The 24,291-nt window shown below is 40.3% G+C and overlaps 1 long non-coding RNA gene across 1 annotated transcript; it reads right to left on the reverse strand.

Moving 5' to 3' along the window:
- Nucleotides 1-5,869: 5,869 nt before the first annotated feature.
- On the reverse strand, nucleotides 5,870-23,913 carry LOC141377736 (uncharacterized). The gene is made up of 4 exons (XR_012390326.1): nucleotides 21,748-23,913; nucleotides 7,167-7,293; nucleotides 6,965-7,070; nucleotides 5,870-6,864 (listed from the first exon to the last, which is right to left on the reverse strand). It is a non-coding gene; the product is annotated as an uncharacterized lncRNA (long non-coding RNA).
- Nucleotides 23,914-24,291: the final 378 nt, after the last annotated feature.

Consider the following 24,291-nt stretch of genomic DNA (forward strand, 5'->3'; position numbering starts at 1 on the left):
AAAAATGCAACTATTATAAATTTAATTAAATCCTTCAATTAAAATGATGGGTGAGGCAGTGGCGCAGTGGGTAGTGCTGTCGCCTCACAGCAAGAAGGTCGCTGGGTCGCTTGTTCAAACCTTGGCTCAGTTGGCGTTTCTGTGTGGAGTTTGTATGCTCTCCCTGCCTTCATGTGGGTTTCCTCTGGGTGCTCCGGTTTCCCCCACAGTCCAAAGACATGTGGTACAGGTGAATTGGGTAGGCTAAATTGTCCATAGTGTATGAGTGTGTGTGTGTGGATGTTTCCCAGAGATGGGTTGCGGCTGGAAGGGCATCCGCTGCGTAAAAACTTGCTGGATAAGTTGGCGGTTCATTCCGCTGTGGCGACCCCGGATTAATAAAGGGACTAAGCTGACAAAAAAATGAATGAATGAATTAAAATAATTTTTAAAAATTGTGTCAAATAAAAGATTTTTCTAGAGTCATCCACCATAATTTTGTGGCTCAAAAGTATCAGTTCAGGCACTGGTGTAATTTTAAAAGTATCCATTTAACACTGGTATTGAAATAACCCCAAGCGATACCCAACCCTATGTTTAACACACATCAACATTTAAAAAAACCTGTCATGTTCACAAGTGATCCTTCCTGACAGATCGCTGGTGAACTACAAATGTCATGTTTAGGAACTACAAGTCCTATCAGGCCAAGCCAAACACCAGCTGCTCATCAAGGCTGATGAGACACAGCTGAGACTTGTGATGACTGATCAGTCAGACTATTTATACACCACACATACACCAGTTTAGTACGGAGTCTTTGATGTTGATGTTTGTACCTTGCATGTCCTAGCTTCTTGTTGTTTTGCCTGTTTCTTGACTTTAACCTTGTTTATTGTTTGATTCCTGTTTGCCATCTATTTTTGACCTTATGCGTTTTTGGATTATCCTTTTTGTATCAGCCACTTCTGTTTGTCCCTGTTTTGCTTAAATATAATCTTATTTTATCTGTACTTGGATCCTCGTCTCTGTTGCTCCTTGCTTTGATCTCCTCGCGTGACCATACCAGAAAGATTCCATATTAACCATAATTTACTTCAGCCTATACGTTCACTCATATGCACTGCTTATGTAGTAGATATCTTCTGCAACATCCTTGAAATCCCTTTCACAGTGTCCCATTCTACACATGATGTCTATGGGCTATCAAGGTAATACTACAGTAATGATTATCACTGTCTCCATTACATGAGGTCCTGCAGAGCCCCCAAACCAATTTTCACACAGGATCTAGAGGAAGATGGGCTTGTTGATAAGACACCATAACCAAGAGTCTCAGACACACGCAGAGGGGGCTTTACACATAAGTGGCACGCCTGATGATCTCTCTCACACAGGCCACTATGATTACTTCAGCCCCCTCGGTGGACATGCCGACACCTCATCCCAACTTCATGACTGTGGATTAGATGTGTCAGTCCAACATGAGAAACGAGCCTCCTAGACCTCTCTAGGGTGGGATGAGCATTTATACAACACATGAGGGGTCTCGTTTATAAAGAGCCGTGTATTGACTTTCCTAAATGTGTTCGAAGATCATTTCTCAAAAGAGTGATTCTCGGAAAACAAGGGTGAGTAGAAAATCATGTGATTACCCTGCTGAAAAATCCAGCTTAAACCAGCCTAGGATGGTTGGCTGGTTTTATCTGGTCTACCAGCCTGGTTACAGAGGGGTTTTAGCCACTTCTTAGCTTGTTTCCAGCCACTTGCAGCCTGGTCTTAGCTGGTCAGGTTGGAAAGTGACCAGCTAAAACCAGCTTGACCATCCTGGTTTAAGCTGGACATAGCTGGTTTTGGCTGGGCTCCCAGCCTGGCTAGGCTGATTAAACTGGTTTTAGATGGTCATTTCCCAGCCTCTCCAGCTAAAACCAGGCTGGAAATGGCTGGAAACCAGCCTGGAAGTGGCCAAAAGCTAGATTTGTAGCAAGGACACCTCTCTTCTTGGGGAGTTTTCCAGAAAGCAGGTTATGCGAGATACCCAAGTATGTTTAAAGATAAGTAAGCAGGTAACTTTAGCTTTCAGCTCAAAAACTCTCATCTGTCAGGAATCTGTCTCATGCTCTCCACTCCTCCATGACTGCCACTGCATCTGCTCAGGATACGGTCCGGTCTAGGATTATGGAGACCACGGGATAATGAAAAACAGACTAACATCAGTGTGGATGCCGTTAAATCATAATGTCTTTTGGAAAGTGTTTCCGGCTCCCGTTGCCCTAATTAATGCAGCCTAACAATCCTTTACAGCAGTGGTTCTCAATGTTGGGGGGGGGGGGTCTGAGATATTAGCCCCTTTCACACAGTGATACCGGTAAATTTCTGGAAAATTTCCGGAACGACTTTACCGGTATATTGAAAAAAGCGCTGTTCACACAGGCGAGGACGTTAAGGAAATTTTCCGGAAAAGAGCATTCACACATCCATTCCAAAATACCGGTAAATTCTGACATCATTCACCACAAATGAGCTTTAAACGGCTGCGCTTGTGTTTGTAAACATTTGAATAAATTACAAACTCTGTGGATGATCAATATTGTGAACAACTTTCGCAGGATCACTTTCGCATGTCGAGATGTTCATGCGTGTGCAGGCGCTCATAGGCGCACGCAAAGCTTGAAGGTAAACAAACAACGGCTTATCATAAGCATTTCATCGATGATTATTTACACAGTTGGCATTAAGAAGAACATATAAACGTGATCTGACTAACTTCTAGCAGCTAAATGTGTCTGGAAAAATATTCAAAGGCTTTTATCCTCACAAACCGCTCGGACGTAAATGCGTCTGACTGTTGTGATTGGCTAAAGCAGACGTCTCACGTCAGCACGTTCTAGACGTGCACGCGCTTATTACGGGAATCTTCCTTCTGCATTCACACAGCGCAGCATTCCGGCAAATTGCCGGTAATGTTACAACTTCTCTTTCCGGAAAATAGCCAGAACGAATTTACCGGTATTTTCAAAAAGGACCTGTTCACACATACAACCTTTTCGGAAAATTGCCGGCAATTTTCCGGAAAGGTCTGTATGTGTGAAAGGGGCTATTAAGCATTATTTTTTTGACCGTGTGACGTCACTTTCCACCCTATGTGGCGCAAATGACTTCAAAACAGCACAGGTCGTTTGTGCTGGTTTGTGCCGTTAAAATAAACACTTTATCTATTTCCGTTGTTTAGATATAATCAAAATATTTCGGGAGCCGTGACGTCATTCTCCACCCCATGTTGTCTAAATCACACCAAACTGGTCTCATTTGTTTTTGCTCGATTTGTGCTGGTTTGTGCCGTTAAAATAAACACTTTATCTATGTTTATTGTTTAGATATTGCCTTATCAAAATATTTCGGGAGCCATGACGTCACTCTCCACCCCAGGTTGTCTAAATCGCACAAATCAGGTGTCATCCATTAGTGCTGGATTTGTGCTGGTTTGTGTCATAAAAATAAACACTTTATCTACGTTTACCCTGCTGAAAAAAACAGCTTAAACCAGCCTAGGCTGGTTGGCTGGTTTTAGCTGGTCGACCAGGCTGGTTTTAGAGGGGTTTTGGCCATTTCCAGGCTGGTTTCCAGCCATTTCCAGCCTGGTCTTAGCTGGTCAGGCTGGGAGATGACCAGCTAAAAGCGGCTTGACCAGCTTAGCCAGGCTGGGAGCCCAGCCAAAACCAGCTATATCCAGCTTAAACCAGGCTGGTCAAGCTGGTTTTAGCTGGATTTAGCTGGTCATTTTCCAGCCTGACCAGCTAAGATCAGGCTGGAAATGGCTGGAAACCAGCCTGAAAAGGGCCAAAACCCCTCTAAAACCAGCCTGGTCAACCAGCTAAAACCAGCCAACCAGCCTAGGCTGGTTTAAGCTGGATTTTTCAGCAGGGTATTGATTAGATATTGCCTAATCAAAACATTTCGGGAGCTGCAACGTCACTCAGCGCCCCATTATTTCCGATAAAGCGCACAAAACAGGTGACATTCTTTAGTGATGGATTTGTGCTATTAAAATAAACACTTTATCTACGTTTATTGATTAGATATTGCCTAATCAAAACATTTCGGCAGCCATGACGTCACTCAGCGCCCCATTATTTCCTCTAAAGCGCACAAAACAAGTGATTCTTTAGTGCTGGATTTGTGCTGGTTTATGCCATTTAAAATAAACAGTTTGTTTGTATTGTTTAGATATTGCCTAATCAAAACACTTCGGGAGCTGCGACGTCACTCTATATCGCACAAAACAGGCGTCATTCAATTGTGCTGGTTGTGCCGTTAATAAACACTTTATTTGTTTTCCTTGCTTGGATATAACTGAAATATTTGGTTAGATTTGTGCTGGTTTGTGCCATGAAAAGGAACATCAGATATTTATAATTGTGCACAAAATATGTTACTTTCGTTTGCTCACAAATTGTGCTCGTTTGTGCTGCAAAAATATTATTTGTAAAAAAATAATATCAGATCATTAAGAGGTCTCTCCACCCCAGTTGCTACATATTTACTAAAATAGTCTCGTTTGTGTGCGTTTCATTTGTGCTGGATTGTACCTGAAAGTTTTGTTAGTGCTGCTTCTATTATTAAAATATTAAATGAAAGATAATGAGATCAGCTATACCCCACATATTTTAAAATATTTAAATTTGTTTGGGCTGATAGAATTGTCGTTTAAGATGCTTTATTTTTTTTAGATAGCCTAGGTCAAGGTTATTCTGAGATTTTTTTTTATAGTTTTATAAAGTTTTATATAGTTTATAGATCTTTATAGTTATTAGTTCTATTGAATTTTGACCCCTGGGGTAATTACATTATATTAAAGACACAGCAATACCGTCAGATGCAGCAGATTTTATAACACCAGGTTAAACTTTCTGGCCAATTTACAGCACTGACATACATAAAAATTGAACAGAGAATAGACTTGGGTCTATTGATGTGTTTGCGCCATTGCATGCTAGGTTTCTGTATTTGTAACCACCTCAGAGAATATTGGGGGTCGCAAGTCACTGGCATTGTCATTTTGGGAGTCGCGGGCTGAAAAGTAGCTTTAGAGCAGGGGTGTCCAAACTCGGTCCTGGAGAGCCGGTGTCCTGCAGAGTTAAGCTCCAACTACCTTTAACACACCTCCCTGGAAGTTTTCAGTATACCTAGAAAGAGCTTGATTTGCTGGTTCAGGTGCGTTTCATTGAGGTTAGAACTAAAATATGCAGAACACATGCCCTCCAGGACTGCTTTAGAGCAGGGGTGTCCAAACCCCACTGAAAAAAACAGCTTAAACCAGCCTAGGCTGATTGGCTGGTTTTAGCTGGTCGACCAGGCTGGTTTTAGAGAGGTTTTGGCCATTTCCAGGCTGGTTTTCAGCCATTTCCAGGCTGGGAGATGACCAGCTAAAACCAGCTTGACCAGCCTAGCCAGGCTGGGAGCCCAGCCAAAACCAGCTATGTCCAGCTTAAACTAGGCTGGTCAAGCTGGTTTTAGCTGGATTTTGCTGGTCAGATTCCAACCTGACCAGCTAAGACCAGGCTGGAAATGGCTGGAAACCAGCCTGGAAATGGCCAAAACCCCTCTAAAACCAGCCTGGTCGACCAGCTAAAACCAGCTTACCAGCCTAGGCTGGTTTAAGCTGGATTTTTCTGCAGGGAACTCTGTCCTGGAGGGCAGGTGTCCTGCATATTTCAGCTACAACTTGCATCAACACACCTACAAGGATGTTTCTAGAAAGCCTATTTAGAGCTTGATTAGGTAGCCCAGGTGTGTCTGATTGGGGTTGGAGCTAAACTTTGCAGGACACCGGCCCACCAGGACCAATTTTGAACAACCCTGCTTTAGAGGATTTGGATGTCATCAGCATTTGTGTTTTATGTGTATGCTAATGCAAAGAGATGTGTCTTTAATCTAGTTTTAAACTGACAGAGAGTGTCTGCCTCCAGAACTGTGCTACGAAGGCAGAGTTCCAGAGTTTAGGTGAGCCTCAAGATGTCGCTTCTGAAAAGGGCTGCATATGACAGACATCGGGGAAGGCTTAGCCACTTCCGAATGTAATAATACAGTATGAACATTCGCGTGGCTTTGAGATCAAATGTTTTTGTACACATGTATTTATATAAATGAGGCCTGAGCTGAGTGAAACACGCATTCATTCACACTGACTCTCAGGAATCCATTAAAGAAGTCTGTAGAGGGCTGATGGATATTAGCAGTCCGCTGAAGTCAGCTCAGTGAGGGTATCAATGGCATTAACCCAGTTAAAACACATGGCAGGGAGGGGGAGCATTGGTCACACTCGATTTCCACATCAACCGCCAGCATGATTCCTGGAGTTCGACTATTGGACACGGGCTGACAGGATATCTAAAGCACCTCTTGATTCTGGGCAATTATTTGTAATCAATAACAGAATTTGTGCGGCTGACTTTCATACGTGTTTTCAAGCTCAGAAATGATTAGCTTTATTTATTCATTCTCTCTTAGTGACCACTGTATCTGCACTACACTCACCGGCCACTTTATTAGGTACACCATACTAGTACTAGGTTGCCTTCAGGACTGCCTTAATCCTTCGTGGCATAGATTCAGCAAGGCACTGGAAATATTCCTCAGAGATTTTAGTCCATACTGACATGATAGCATCACGCAGTTGCTGCAGATTTGTCGGCTGCACATCCATGATGCGAATCTCCCGTTCCACCACATCCCAAAGAAGCTCTATTGGATTGAGATCTGCTGACTGTGGAGGCCATTTGAGTACAGTGAACTCATTGTCATGTCCATGAGACCAGTCTGAGATGATTTGCGCTTTATGACATGGTGTGTTATCCTGCTGGAAGTAGCCATCAGAAAAGTACACTGTGGTCATAAGGGATGGACACTGTCAGCAACAATACCCTGATAAATAAAGGGATTAAGCTGCAGGAAAATTAATAAATGAACAAGTGACTATACTTACAGTACAACTGCATTACAATCCACTAGCTTTCCCAGTACTTGGTTGCAGCTGGTAAGCCATCCTCTGCATAAAACATTCTGGAGTTGTTTATTCCACTTGGCGTGCCCTGATAAATAGTCGAAGACAAATAAACAAATGATTTTGTTCAGGTGTTTATTTAAAAACAGCACAAGTGTACACACGTATACAAAACGTCGGCTACCTGGAAAGCCACAGATTTCTCCTGCTCTTCCAGTGCTGACAGACAAGGCTCTCATTATTCAGTCAAGGGTTTCGGCCTCAGACTGTCTGCTCCAGATACGACAGCACCGATAAAGCCTCATGCCACACTGCAAAACAAAGAATAATAAGAACTTTCTGAAATTGTAACGGCTCTCAGAGGAGCGTTCATCACATCTGCTCAGAGCCATGAGGGGGGGAGACATCAGAGTTGACCAGACACATTACATTGAAAGAGGCTGCACTTTGTTTCACTTTTCCAGCACAACTATTTTTTCTCCTTTAGAATTGAATGATTACAAAGTGATTTAAGTTTTTAACCGTTGCCTGTAGTGTCTGTCGCTAGAGCACCTTTAGAGGTCAGAGGAGTGAAGTTTACCTGCACAGCACTTACTACCTGGCCTCCGTTACACTCACCCGCTTAAAAACCTCACTCCCATCCGGGTCACAGCACCAATGTAACGCCGCAGGTGCAACGCCACCCAACCCGCTCAGACTAGGTATCGAACCGGTGACCTTTCGTATGGGAGTCGGTTGCTCTAACAAGGAGGCTAAAGACCCATGAGTCAAGCAACTGTCGCTAGAGCACCTTTAGAGGTCAGAGGAGTGAAGTTTACCTGAACAGCACTTACTAGCTGGCCTCCATTACACTCACCCGCTTAAAAACCTCACTCCCATCCGGGTCACAGCACCAATGTAACCCCGCCGGTGCAACGCCACCCAACCCGCTCAGACCAGGTATCGAACCGATAATCTTTCGTATGGGAGTCGGTTGCTCTAACAAGGAGGCTAAAGACCCATGCCTTTAGCGTCTGTCGCTAGAGCACCTTTAGAGGTCAGAGGAGTGAGGTTTACCTGAACAGCACTTACTAGCTGGCCTCCGTTACACATATACCCTGTAGGAATAAAGATGAATTGTATTCATTCTCTAAGCACTAACAGCTAATTTCTATAGATAGCAATTCTTGCATGTATTGCCTCCTGTTGAATCGCTGAATGCCTCTTCAATTGTAAGTTGCTTTGGCCAAAAGTGTCTGCAAAATCCAAACAGCGCACCTCCACTGGAAATAACGAACTTGAATATGCAATAGGGTATATGCCGAAGCATGCTAATATGACTTTTAATTTGCCATTAACCTGGGTTAAGCGCTTTCGGCCAATTGAATGCAAATGCAAAATCGGTGCGTTTAACGTCTGTTTTCTTTAAAAATCAGCGATCTCTACTAGCTGAGTGATATCCGATTTAAAGTGGGTCTCAGATTGTACAAGAAGCACTGCATTAAATAACATGTTCCCCCGCCATGTCTTTATAACATGAGCATTTGTTTTACCCCAGTATATTCAATGGATCTTCTGCGCTAGCCTGCCGATTCTGACGGGCGCGTGCGAGTAAACGGCTTTTTGTCTCGTTTTATGCTTAAGCAACTAAATAAATGGCAAAGTTTATTTAACTGAATGTATTTTAATGACATTTCAACATCAATATTGTAAAAGGAACCGTATAAAACAGAAAAAAGTTCACAATAACAGGTCGCCGGAAGTTTATCAGTATGGGAAAAACACTAGCTCGGCATATTCCCTATATGTGAATGACCGCCATCCTTTGCGATCTACAGCAGTTGATTTTCTTGCACAGACTTGCTGGATTCACCCGATTTGTTGACAAATGGGTTGCGCATCCATTCCTTAGCACAGGGGTGTCAAACTCAATTCCTGGAGGGCCGAAGCCCTGCACAGTTTAGTTCTGCTCCAACACACTTACCTGTAGGTTTCAAATAAGCCTGAAGGACTCAATTAGTTTGATAAGGTGTGTTTAATTAGGTTTGGAACTAAACTGTGCAGAGCTGCGGCCCTATTGGAACTGAGTTTGACACCTGTGCCTTAGCAGTTCTTGGGTCTTTCACTGGGCCTTTTCACCTTCGCAAAGAAACAAAGAAAATTGTAACTTGAATTCAACAAACGGACAATCAAAATAAAAGGGTGACCAGATTTTTCAAAATAAAAGGTCTTTCATTATCTCGTCAAGACAATAAATCAAATGGAAATAATTGATGACTTTTTCGTGTGCGCGGGCCGGTACCAATTGATCCACAGACTGGCACTGGAAGTTGGGGACCGCTGTGCTAAATGACAAATCTAAATGTAAATGTTTCAATTAAATTTAAACAACACTAAATACCATTTTAACATCCTTTTTTAGAGCGTACATACAGTAGCATTAGCATGCAGAATATCATACTACCAAAAATCAATTAGAGAAATAATAATCAACCCATTTTAAGATTCTGTGCATTCAACAAAACTCTTGGCAGGGAAACTGAAAGGCTTTCCACCATCCAGCGAATGCAAATGCGCAGGAAATTGTCTCGAAAAGAAGCTGTGATTATTCTCAAGCCTGGATTCAATTACATAGCTTAGCAAAGAAGAGGCGGAGGTGATGATAATGTGCTTAAAGACACAATTCGTGTGTGGCGAGTGAGAGGCTTATCATGTGCTGAGGCTTTGTGGGACATTTCAGAATTATGAGGATTTAAGTCAATGCAAAAAAGGCCATGAATCACAAAGCAGGCCTGCGGGTTCAGAGAACATCCCTGGAAAATCTCAGTCCAACTCACAGATGTACAAACAGCCTGAGTGTGTGTGAACAGGTGATAAAACTGAATTATAGATTGTGCTTTCAGCATTTATCCTGCCAAGCAGTTAAATTACCTTAAACACGTACTCTATGCGTTTAATCTGATTTATGCTCTGATCAATATATATGATATCATACCTCCAGCAAGGCGAACAGGCTTGTTGAGTAAACTCTGATTAAAAAGCGCAGTTCTTTATTATGTTTTTTGGCAGATTATGTTCATACAGTACGCCGGAGAAAAGCTGTGCTAAGGGGATTTGGATCTGACGCGGTGTGTGGCTGTAGGGGTACATGTGGATATGTAGACAGAGCCTATGTATGGAGCCAGATCAGTCTCAAAAATAACACATTTCATTCATTCATTCATTTTCTTGTTGGCTTAGTCCAGGCAGGGCCGGAGTGGGACTCCTTTTCAGCCCTGGAGTTTCAAGCCTCAGACCGGCCCACCTCAGTTCACGACTGACTATATTAAAATAAGGTCATTTCCAATTCAGTTTCTAATGACACTATCACGTCTTTTTTTGTGAAAACAACTGCTTTAGAACTTCAAATGTTCAACAACCCTAACAGTATTATATGTCTTAACAATAAAAATGAAAAAAAAAAAAAAAAAGATTTACTCAGACGAGGATCGAACCCGGGTCTACAGGGTCGAAAACTAACATGTTATCCACTGAACCACAACAGCTGTTGAGTGAAAACACCAAGTTTTATCATTATTAACCTGCAGGCCGCAACTTGCTCACTAAGCTGCGAGAAAATAGATAAAAAGAGTAGAGCTGCGGTAAAATAATGAATAAAAAGGCTGTGGTCAAGTAAATAGATAAATAAATTTAAAAAGTGTGACTGCTGAGAGCAACCGATTCTGGAGCTAGGGATACCGGCCCTCGCGGGCAAAAAACGGACCGGCCCACCGGGAATTCTCCCAGTCCTCCCGATTAGCCAATCCGGGCCTGAGTCCAGAGTTTTGTTCCAACACTAGTCAAACACACCTGAACAAACTAATCAGTGTCTTCCAGATCACTTGAACTCTATAGGGAGTTCTGTTTGAATAGGGTTGGATCCCTTCAGGATCAAGTTTGCCCACACCTGGCTTAGTCCCTTTATTAATCCGGGGTCGCCACAGCAGAATGAACCACCAACCTATCCAGCAAGTTTTTTTTGTGCAGCGGATGCCCTTCCAGCCGCAACCCATCTCTGGGAAACATCCACACACATATTCACACACACACTCATATACTACGGACAATTTAGCCTACCCAATTCACCTGTACCACATGTCTTTGGACTGTGGGGGAAACCGGAGCACCCGGAGGAAACCCATGCGAAGGCAGGGAGAACATGCAAACTCCACACAGAAACGCCAACTGAGCCGAGGTTCGAACCAGCGACCTTCTTGCTGTGAGGCGACAGCACTACCTACTGCACCACTGCCTCGCCCAAAAAACACATTTAAAGTTCAAAGCATGATTCAATAATACACAAGTCCAATTCGTAAAATCAAAACGCAATCTATAAATACATAAATCCAATTCGTAAATTCAAAACAGGATTCAAAAACACACAAATCCAATTCATAAATATAAAACACGATTCGCAAATACACTAATCCAATTCATAAATTTAAAAACGATTAAAAAAAATACACAAATCCAATTTGTAAATTCAAAAGTAACACCAGTCAAAAACACACAAATTTAACTTATAAGTTCAAAACACGATGCAAAAACAAACAAATCCAATTAATAAAATTCTAAACACCATTAAAAAACACAAATTCAATTCGTAAATTTAAAACACGATTAAAAAATAAACAAATCCACTTCATAAAATCAAAACACGATTCATAAATAAACAAATCAGAGTCATTTGGCAACAATATTTTTACGTGTGAATTTACTAATTGTGTGTTGCATTCCAATTTGTAAATTTAATTCATCTATGATCACATTGTTAATGTATTTTTTTTTTAGACTGATTTAGCTTCATACCTTTGGTTATACAAAATTGGTTTTATAATGCTAGTTGAACTACTAATGTTTTTTTTTTTAATTATAGGAAGACAGACACACACACACACACACACACACACACACACACACACACACACACACACACACACACACACACACACACACACACACACACACACAGCGCTGGTTCAGTTCACCTAGGCGCTTCAGAAGAAGAAAGTATAGAGGTGGTTTGAGTGGCTACTTACAATTCTTATCTTTAATATTTGATAGGATTCTGAATAACATTATTTTTGCATCAAAGACACCCATGTCTGTTTTGTTTGTTTGTTTGTTTGTTTGTTTTTTGCAATGAAACACCGGTTTACTTATTTTAAATTAGGGTTGAGACAAAAACAGGAAATGTTTTCCATTAAGTGGATGTCAGTCAGCTTGTGTGTGTGTGTGGGTGTGTGAGAGAGAGAGAGACACTGGTGCATCCGATGCGCAGAAAACATGCTCTGAATTTACATACATGGCCTGTTGATCCCACATCCATCAAGACTGGAGGTGTGATGGTGAGGTCTTGCCCGTTTTCTGAGATATCAATCCGCTCATAAATTAAGCAATGCGGGTTTATTGCAGATAAAAGTAGTAAATACAATACAAAATAAGAGGCATTCATAATTCTCAGTGTTCTGTATTGTGTTTTCAAAATGAAGGTGATGAATTATTAATAGACGTCTCTTTGTTTGCAGGTATACCTCAAATTCACTCAGGAGCCTATACTGTATATATAAATGATATTAACGATATTAAATAATATTTAGAATATATCCATTTACACTACCTGACAAAAGTCTTGCCGCCTATCCAAGTTTTAGGAACAAAAAATAATAACTTGACTTGTAGTTGATCATTTGGTATCAGAAGTGGCTTACATGAAAGGCAAAGACCTTTAGATTACGCTTATTTTAACAAAATAAATTATGATCATGTCTTGATTTTTAGTTATTTAATTAAGACAGTAAAGTCTGACTTTGCTTAGACAAAAGTCTTGTCACTTTTACAATAATGTGCAATGTAGAGTATAAAGTCATGCTGCAGTGGAGAAAGAATATTTGTTATGTATGATTCTCATGAGTTTGGAGGACTGCATCCATACATCTCTGCAATGACTCAAATCACTTATTAATAAAGTCATCTGGAATGGCAAAAAAAAGTGTTCTTGCAGGACTCCCAGGACTCCTCCTTCATCTTACCTCAGACATGCTCAATAATGGCCAAGTCTGGTGACTGGGCTGGCCAACCCTGGAGCACCTTGACCTTCTTTGCTTTCAGGAGCTTTGATGTGGAGGCTGAAGTATGAGAAGGAGCGCTATCCTGCTGGAGAATTTGCCCTCTCCTGTGGTTTTTAATGTAATGGGCAGCACAAATGTCTTGATACCTCAGCCTGTTGATGTTGCCGTCCACTCTGCAGATCTCTCGCACGCCTCCATACTAAATGTATCCCCAAACCATGACATTTTCCTTCACCAAACTTGACTGAATTTTTTGATAATCTTGGGTCCATGTGGGTTCCAGTTGGTCTTCTGTAGTATTTGTGATGATTGGGATGCAGCTTAACAGACAAATCAACCTTCTGCCACTTTTCCAAATGATCAACTAGAAGTCAAGTTATTATTTGCTGCTCTTACAACTGGGATCGACGACAAGACTTTTGTCAGGTAAGATGTATGTTAGGGAAAAATACTTGATAAAAATTGAAAAAGAACAAAAATCAAGAGAAACAAAAAATGTATAAAATTCTATTGAAATGTTGTAATTTGTAATCTTTTTCCCAATATTTCACATTGATTTTAAATACATTATCTTCCTGTTACTAAAGATGTCCAGTGACTAAAATATTAATGTAATAAATATATCCCTTAAATAAATAAATCTGTTTTGTTCAAATGGACCAAAATATATGACCTATATTTATTGAAATATTTATAAAAAAAAAAAATTTAATTTAGTTTAAATTTTAATTTAAGTTGATTTAAATGGATTAAGTGTTTTAGTAAAACATACTTCATCTGATGACATAAACATCTGATGACATTTCTTCTTCCCAATTTTTTTGCATAAAATAATAGAAATGTTTTCAGACATGTCTGTATTTCTTTTTATATAGCACAATATTAAATTTTAAACTTCAAAAGTAGTAAGACATCAATATTTGCTGGAACAACCCTGGTCTTCAATTACCATAAGACGCACCCCACGGGCAATTTCCAGGATGACAATGATAAAATTGAGCGGGCTCAATCTGTGAAAGAAGGCTTTGTTTTCACACATGAACTGACTGCCAATTGATCGGAACACCACTGAACGCTTTCAGATGCGTATGCTGGACTGGACATTAAAGAATGGGTCACCTCAGGGTCAGTTCTTTGAGACAAATTATTAATGTTATTTCTTAGGTTATAAGAACATTTTTTTAAAAATCCACATGGCATTTAATACAAACACTTTCATTACCATCTATGAAAATGAAAATTTTAGCCAAGGAATGACCCTACAGAAAACACTGGCCAAGGATTTAAACTCACTGGCTGCTGAAGCTCCAGTTTGCAGTCAGCTGTGCAGCTTTACAGGTAACAGCAGGATTATCAGCCTGCGCCATCTAGAGGAGCTGCTCTATGAAGTTGCTCCTATCAGCTTGAACTGGGGCTTAGATTTGCAAACAATTCCTGCACATTTTAGTGAATAACATTAACATGTTTGCAATTGTAATTAATGGAACTAAAAAACAGTACGACTCTACAAATTTAATGTGCCACTAATGTGGTTTATATTTCAAATGAGCTGAAACAGCACAATTTTTGAGTTTTTAAACAACTTAATTGTTTTATGTTTATTCCACTTACGTTTGTTAAGTTAACCTAATCTGTTTGTGTTGGGACAACATGAATGAAATGTGTGTAACCCTGCACTGAAAAATGTACACTGCAAAAATGCTGGGTTCCACACAAATCCTTCAAATTGTGCCAATGGAAATTGATTAGGTTAACATAATTATGTTAGTGTACAAAATGAACCTGATTTAACGTCCACCGGGATTGAAGCATCTTCTTTTATAAATGTTATAAATGACACGAGGCCAGGGCCGGAGTGGAACTCTTTTTCAGCCCTGGAGTTTCAAGCCTTAGACCGGCCCACCTCAGTTCACCACTGACTATATTAAAATAAGGTCATTTCCAATTCAGTTTCTAATTACACTATCACATCTTTTTTTTGAGAAAACAGCTGTTTTAGAACTTCAAATGTTCAACAACCATTGCAGTATTGTCTTAACAATAAAAATGAAAAAAAAAAAAGTGTGTTTCTCAGGCGAGGATCGAACCCAGGTTGGCAGCGCCACAACGTAACATGCTAACCACTGTACCACAACAGCTGTGCATAAAGAAGTGACTTATCTACTAGATAAAAAATAGATAAAAAGAGCAGAGCTGCGGTAAAATAATGAATAAGAAGGCTGTGGTCAAGTAAATAAATAAATTATTTTTAAAAAGTGTGACTGCTGAAAGCAACAGATTCTGGAGCTAGGAACACCGGCCCTCACGGCCAAAAAACAGACCGGCCCACCGGGAATTCTCCCGGTCCTCCCGATTAGCCAATCCGGGCCTGCACGAGGCTGTGCTGATGAAGTAAAGCTGAAGTAAATCGCTGTACTTCATTGCACACGTGCACTGTTTTAAAACACTTTAAACATGTGAAACTCACTCTTGATCACATTTGATGATGATTGCTGATCCTACTGAACTGAACAGACCTCTTCTTCCTGGTTGCTTTGCGTATGTCTGGTCTTGTTGATACATGTGACTACCGGGACATGTTAATGCGCGCAGCTGTCAATCAATTCGGTGGGCGGGGGGACCGCACTCCTACGTCAAGTTGCGGTCAGTCTGGAAACCGCTACAATTGGTCCACCATTTTTATGTTTTTAAATTGAAAATGAAAAGGACTGGGTGTGTTTATATCACCCCAATATGATGGTCTTTACACTATATATACACATATGTCTGTCCAAATAGCTTGAAAAGTAGATTTTTCAACATAGGTGCCCTTTAAATCAGCCTTTAGGCTCGACAGTTATGCCCAATTCACATAGGTGTTCAGTGTCACTTGATGGAGGGCGTGTCCGAAATTGGGGCAACGATCGTCATAGCAGCATCAAGCAATGAAATTAGTCCACAGTCCGCTACTGTCCAAACAGGGGTATTTGCATGAAGTGAAGTGATTGGCTAATGTTTTCGTTAACAGTTAAAAGGTTAAGAAATACTGACGACAATTCAGTTAGACAACGCATGAAGTCAATCATTTAAAGTGAATGGGAAGCGTTGATGCTGTCAGGCACAGTGCTGTTGGTGACATCAATCTGGCAACCTGCGCTTGCGTGCGTTTTGAATCAGGCGTGCAATACCTAGTAAAGCCACTGGGTGTCAAATGTACATACTGCACCTTTAAAAATAGTCAAAATTTAGTTGAAAATGCATAATACTAATCAAAAAATGAAGATTTGATATATTTGTGGTACCTAATTTACATATTTGAATGATTTTTGGGGGGAAAAAAAATTGTACACTGAAAAAAATGATTCATTGGATTTACAAAATTTAGGCCAAGTGGTTGCAAACAATTGATATGGGCTGAATTTAAACAAATTAAGTTGAACATTACTAAATTTAATTTGCTTAAATTCAGCCCATATCAATTGTTTGTAACCACATTTAGTACAATTTAGTAAATACAATGAATCGTTTTTTCAGTGTACACTGTATTGTTGGTTATTCCTACAAATATACTCATGCAACTTCAGTCACAAATTTCACATTTTGTCTCTCTGCCACACACAATATAAAACATCCCAAGCCTGGTTCTCTTTCTTGCTCCATTCCTATTGCCTCTGGCGTTATCATCAGGTTTACGAATGTAAAGATACATTTTATCATTTTATTAAAGGTGCAGTAGTTGATTGTCTTCAAAAGCATTTTTTGTTGTGCTGGTTGAAAGTCTCTTTACAGTCTAATAGTAATGATTACAGTAAATCAGTGGTCCCCAACCTTTTCTAACTGCGGACCGGTCAACGCTTGATAATTTTACTGTAGACCGGGGGTTGAAATAATAACAACAGTAAACCTGAATCCACTGTGTACTTATATGGAACTTTATCAGCACATTGCTTCAACATTACAATGTTATTATAACATTAGGAAGTAATAACTTTATTCTGTTCACGCGCTGTCCCCACAAATCCAGTTTGGCTTTAAATGCAGCTACTTTATCTGCCAACTTAAAGATAATTAATTCTTGTGTGGCCCGGTGCTGATTGATCCATGGACCGGTACCGGTCTGCTGCCCGGGGGTTGGGTACCACTGCAGTAAATGATCTAAATGTATTTAAATGTACTTTTATATTTTAGGTAAGGCAAAAAACAAAAAAATGTTCATCCATTTAAATAGAGTCAGGCCGACATCTCTCATAATTCCGATAATAGCCCAATCTGTCTGTCAGCAAAAGCAGATTTGAACAACTGCGCAGCCGCTTGTACGCAGCTCCGCCGACCTCCGCGCGTTCATGAGAGAGAGAGCACGCGCGCGATCGGTAAAAACCTGCTATATCAAAACTTTTTAAAAACCTGAATCGATATTGGAGTTACCTTTGCACGTTGGAGAAAGGATGACACTATGGCTGAAGGATTTCTCTTAGACAGGTAATGTTCTGTTGTAAAACTGTTTAGCTTCACGCAAAGCCGATGTAACGTTAGATGTTGTTGTTACAAACAGGTTATATCCTCACAGAAGTGTTGTTCAGCCACTAAAATCATCAGATGAAAGATTAACAAGACTATTTTCAGTTTCATGAGGGACCTTTACAGCATCGATGATGTAGATTTTAATTAGTTTAACAACAAAACACAAGTAAATAGCGCTATTCCGCCTAGTCTCTCCCTATATTGTTTACCATGCAACTCTAAATATCCGCTCTGAAATCGCATGTCAGTTTGGCTTGCTCGCCGCCGGACAAGCACTAGTCGCTTTTAACACATGAGAGAGGGTTCTTTTGCTGTGCTCGTGTTTAAGGAGGCGTGGCTCTAGACACCAGGGGAGGGACTGTGATTCAGAGATTTATGCTAAGCTGTTAGCATTGTGGAAGTTCACCTACTGCACCTTTAAGGCTACACAGCATTTCACTTTCAGTAGTCCAATCTGATCTGTATGTTATTCTAAAAAGATTCTTCCTACTGTCTGACTGCTACTAGTAATGTTTTTATGGCACTCATTGTGCATTACAAAAGAAAAAAGCACACTATCAGCAAAACACAAAGCAGAACATTTCAAACTGAGCCATTTAGATGAAGTTGCCTCCAAAAAATGACTTGTACAGTTAAATCTGATGCTTTGCCATAAATTATGTGCAAAATATGTACGTGTTTATGAAACTGCACTTGTAAACACATCAGAATGTTCAAACTAAATAACACACACACCGTTTACACAGCCTGATCAGAGCTGATGCACAGTTCTGGGAGCAAGGCGCAAAACATTCCCCTGTTAGACAGTAAACACACCTGAGCCCTCAGGAATACTGCGCTACTGACAGCAACAATTGATGAGCTTCTTGCTTAGCACAACGGGAACAGTAAAAACCAACAGGCGAGCACAGAATTATTCATGCCAGACACTCCTAGCTCACGTCTTCAAGGCAACAAGGCTCATTTTCTCGAATATAAACCCACACCTTGAACACCTGAGGTCACTTTCGCATGCCGCAATCGAGAAGAGACACTGAGAGAGATGAAACTAAACACAACCATACAGGAACTCGTATGAAGCGATAAACTTGACTGACCGAACGTATGGAAAAATTAACAAAAAGCTGCCCTCTGTGTGAACTCACTTCTGTTTGTTTAAAAAAAGAAATTAAGTTCACTGCAAACCAAAACTGAAATTTCAAGAGTTCACACTTAGATATTGTTTGACAACTGTTAGCAAGTTAGCAGGTTTGGCATGCTGTCCCGGAAGAGAACCCTGAGCTCTGAGATAGTTGAGCCCAGGGCTCCCGCCTAATCTATAGAGCATGTGAGGGGAGTACGAGATCAGGTGGTTCTCGAGAGCTCCTCATGGTAAAGGAGGAAAGGAGGAGAAGGAGTGGATGGGGGGGGGGGTTTCTTCGGAAAATGAAGTTAAGGCAGTAGCTCTAACTAGGCTACTTATAGTGAGTTTGGATCAATCTGATTGGACGTCATATTGGGTCAGTCACATTTACACTACATCAAAAACTTTTGTCCATCAAAAAAAAATGCATCCGAAAAAAAAGCGTTTTGAGCAACTCGGGCTCATTCTGTAAATGTACCGCTATATACATTTTTGGAGAGCGCCAAGTACATCCCAGGAGCTACGTTTTTTTTTTTTTTTTTTTTAGTTTTCAGACAACCCAAGTCTCTTTCTAAGTTCCGGGACTCTCTATGCATTTGTGGGACGCCCGCGAACAAATTATAATCTCTTGGAAATGGCGCATATCCCGCCCGGTCCCCTAATACTTCGCACACGTCGTGCAACACCACCCAATACACCCAATATTTTTTGCGCTTAAAATGCATCACAAATTCTCTATTGGAAACAGGTCGGGACTGTAGACAGGCCAGTCAAATACCTGTATTCTCTTCCTTTACAACCAGGACTTTGTAATGTGTGCAGACTGGTTTTGCATTGTCTTGTTGAAATATGCATGGGTGTCCCTGGAAAAGAAGGCAGCATATTGGGCTCCAAAATAAATATGTACAATAGTACTAAATTTACTTTTCAACAGTAATGATGCAATCACAGAAGTGCAAGTTACCTTTGCCAAGGGCACTGACACAACCCCATACCATGACAGACTCTGGCTTTTAGACTTGTTGCTGGATGATTCTTTTCTTTTTTGGTCCAGAGCACACGGCGTGCATTTCTCCCCAAAAATACTGCTTCATCACAGTAAATGTTTCCACTGTGTGATCGTCTTTTCTTGATGCCTCCGAGCCCAGAGAAGTCGACGTCGCTTCTGGACACTGTTAACATAGAGCTTCCTTTTGGCACAGCACAGATATACCTGGCATTTGTGGATGTTACTACGTAATAGTCCTGAGCCCATGTGGTGAAATCGCTTCTAGTTGCATGATGATCCTTGATGCAGTGCCGCCTAAAGGCTGATTTATACTTCTGAATCAAGAGCACACGTATGCTACGGCGCGGCCTTTGCGTGGAAGCATAGCCCTCGCCATGGCTGTCGCTGACGCGCACCTCTTAAAAAATGCAATTACACGTCGCAAGGACGCAAAGCACAAACACTGTGATTGGTCTGCTTGGTAGAGCTGATGAGTGTGGGTGGGACAGAGAGTCGCGCGAGCCCGATACAGCGATTGTTTACAAGTGTGGAGTCCTGGGAAGGAGCTTCGGATTGAAAGTTTTGTTTTGTGTTTACCTCATGGTTAAAGTTGCTGCACGTCCGCCGGTTCCTGCCTCAAAATGAGCGAGTTTGAGCCACGTGTACATTAAGGAAGCGTTCAGAAAAAAACAAAACACCAGAGAAGAAACCTGACACAGAGGAACTTAAACACCTCACTGCCAGCTAGCATTTTGAAAGTGTTAATGCAGACCAACATAAACAGCATACAGAACTATAAATGCACAGCTACCCGCATTGCATGCACCGTGAGTCACGCTGATCACTTGACGCAGAAGTTCAAACCAGGCTTAAGGGATCAGAGATCACGGTTGTTTAGCTTTGGCTTGCGCCCTTGTCCTTTACGCACTGCAATTCCTCCAGATTTCTTCAATCTTTTAATGATGTTCTGCACTGCTAAAGGTGAAATATCCAAATGTCTTCCTATCATTCTTTGAGGAACCTTGTTTTTAAACATTTCCATAATATTCTCACATATTTGTTGGCTAATTGGCAATCCTCAGCCCATCTTTGCTCCCAAAGGACTAAACCAAATCAAATCGTATCATTATTTAACCAATTTACCTGGTTACTAGCCCTAAATTGCTCCTGTCACAACTTTTTTTCCATGTGTTGCAGGTCTGAATGACATTGTTGTACTTTGTCTAAAACATCTCTCAAGATCAATTTAGCAATTTAAAAAAATCTAGGTGATTTTTATTTAATTAATGAATGAAATTAATAACTTGTAAACAAATCAAATTAAAGAGTCAACAGGCACATTCTAAAATGAAAACTAATCTACAGTCTATGCAAAGCTCAAATAATTTAGCCTCATTATCTTTAGGATAATACGGAAGTGTCAGAAATGTCTTGAGCTGTCTTTACATTCCCTAGGCAGTTAGCTGGATTGGTACTCATTAATGTCAATCAACGCTCGTGTTGCTTTGGAGAAACTGAGCTTCAAGCCTCAGCGGTGACAGTCAGAAGCCAAGCCTTCAGTCACAAGCTGAGCTCATTAAAACCACTTAACCAGAAACAAAAGCCGGACAGTAAATCTAACACATTGGCTGGTCAATGAATGATTAAATATCAATACTTCAGTAAACAGATTTTGCACATCAATACACTCTATATACAGTAATGAAAATGGATAGATTGTATTGCTGCGACATCAGACATTTAACTCTGGATCATCATTAATAACACACTGACTGTGGAAATCTCTCGATTTGGAAACACACAGCTGGCTATATAGTTTAATAGTGAAAATTGTATATTAAAAATGCATATCGATGCAAAACTTAAGAGGTTTGATGAACTGCCTGCAGACTCAGGAACAAGACTGTGTTAAAGTAGAGATCTGATCTTGGAAAAGAGACAGAAATTTGCTGCATTGAACACTCTCAGGAGCACAGAATGGGTACATTTGTAACCGGACGTCCAGCCAAGCCGAGCAACTGTGGCTGAGCTCCAGAGATCATGTGTGGAGATTAGAGGAACTTACTGAAGAAAAGCATCACTGCAGCACTCCAATCCTCTGACTAGATGGACGCCTCAGTGCCAGTCTTAAATCCAAGACTTGATGATCCTAATTAAACATCTCTGCAGGGTCCTAGAAGTGACTGATAGATAGCAGCGATCCAACCTTAAGGACAATCTGCAGAGAAAAATGGCAAAAACTAAAACAAATAAAATCACAAAGTTTTAGGCCTTGGTTTTTAGTACCAAAAGGGTGGAGCCAGATGCTTTTGTCACTCGTCTACATTTAAAATAATGAACTTTAAAAAAGATGTGTAACTTTAAAAAGGATGTATTTACATCTAGTCATTTAGCAGATGCTTTTATCCAAAGCGACTGTGAGCATACGGAAAGTAGAAATTGTGTTTCTACAGGTGGTTTGTCAAGCCCACTCACCTGTGTGGAGCACATTCAGTATTGCACGATGTTTTACAAGGAGTATGGTGTGCTTATGACAACCTGTAATAATATTAATTAGTTAGTATGGGGTAGGGTCTCTTTTAGCGGCCAATATAGCATCAATTCATCTTGGGAATGACAGATACAAGTTCGGAACGGTGGCTAGAAAGCTTTTGAGCCGTTCTTCTTGCAGAATAGTGGCCAGGTCACTACATGATGCTGGAGGAGGAAAATATTTCCTTACTCGATTTTCCAAAACCCCAGTCGCTCAATAATATTTAGATCTGGTGACTGTGCAGGCCATGGGAGATGTTAAATTTCACTTTCATGTTCATCAAACCACTGTCGCCAGTCTTGATGCGTGTGTTGGTGCATTATCATCCTGATACATGGCACCGCCTTAAGGATACAATGTTTGAACCATTGGGTCCCCCAGAATGGTTTGGTAGCCATTGGCAGAGCTCATCTAGCACAAGTATTGGGCATAGGGAATGCCATGATATTGCAGCCCAAACAAAATGGAGCCAGATCAGTCTCAAAAATAATACATTTGCAAAAAAAATTGTAAAAATTCATATACAATTTGCATTTAGAGGAATAGAATTCGCAAATTCAAAACACAATTCATAAATATGCAAATTAATTTCATAAATTCAAAACATCATAAATATGCAAAACACAATTCGGTAATTAAAAACAATTCATAAATATGCTTATTGAATTTGGAAATGCAAAACAAGTTATAAATTTGTAAATACAATTCGCAAATTCAAAACACAATTTATACTAAATATGCAAATTAAATTCATAAATTCGAAAAACAACTCATAATTATTTAAATCCAATTGTAAATTTAAAACAATTCATAAATATCTAAATTTAACTTGTGAACGCAAAACAATTCACAAATACGCAAAACACAATTCTGTAATTAAAAACACAATACATAAATATGCTGAATTAATTTGTAAATGCAAAACACAGTACATCAGTATACAAATTCAATACGTAAATCTAAAACACAATTCATAAATACACAAATTCAATACATAAATCCTAAACACAATTCATAAATACACAAATTCAATACATAAATCCTAAACACAATTCATAAATACACAAATTCAATACATAAATCCTAAACACAATTCATAAATACACAAATTTAATTCGTAAATTCAAAACACAATTCATAAATATGCTAATTCAATAAGTAAATTCATTCAGTTAATTTGGGGAAGTATTTATAATTTCTGAATAATTTCTGGATTCACACATGGTGTTTTAAATTTTTGATTTGGATTTTTGCATATTCGAATTGGGTTTTGAATTGTACATGTGCATGTATGAGTTTTATTTTTGCAAATGTATTATTTTTGAGACTGATCTGACTTCATAAAACCATCGCTGACCCATCCCCATGCTTCACTCTGGGCATGCTACAGTCTGAGTGGTTCGCTTCTTTGGGGCTTCTCCACACCGTAACTCTCCCGGATGTGGGAAAGACGGTGTAGGTGGACTCGTCAGAGAACAACAGGTTTCACACTGTCCACTGCCCAAGAATTTTGCTAATGGCACCATTGAAACCGACGTTTGGTATTACCATGTGTGACCAAAAGTTTAGCTATATAGCCTGGCCATGTATATTGACCCTGTAGACGACGAGTTGTGGTCCACACTTCCGGGTTAACACCTGGACATCCCTTTCTAACAGCTTCCTCTTACGTCCACTGTTTACTCCTGTTGGATGTCCTTTGTCTTTCTTAGTGGTTTGCTGACATTACTCTGGATACTGTGGCTCTTGATACATCATAAAGACATTCCGTCTTGGTCACAGATGCACCAGCAACATGCGCATCAACGATTGAACTCTGATATGTCCCCCATAATGGTGATGTGATGTTACAGAAGCATGATCATTTTTTGTTGCTCGTGCCCTGGTCAGTTTAGTTAGCGGTAACACATCTCGTTTCATCTCCTCTTCAGTTGTTTTCACCTCAAGGCTGGAGTTTGGAAGTTGATTTGTACTGTATATTAGAGCAAGCCGTGCTGAACTGATGGACAGTGAGAGAAAGAGAGAGAGATTACAGAAGTACTGTACGTCTGTTCCCTCTCAGAAATGCAGCTCAGC

Source organism: Danio rerio, chromosome 2, assembly GCF_049306965.1.
Source record: "Danio rerio strain Tuebingen ecotype United States chromosome 2, GRCz12tu, whole genome shotgun sequence".
In the NCBI taxonomy this organism is placed as follows: domain Eukaryota; kingdom Metazoa; phylum Chordata; class Actinopteri; order Cypriniformes; family Danionidae; genus Danio; species Danio rerio.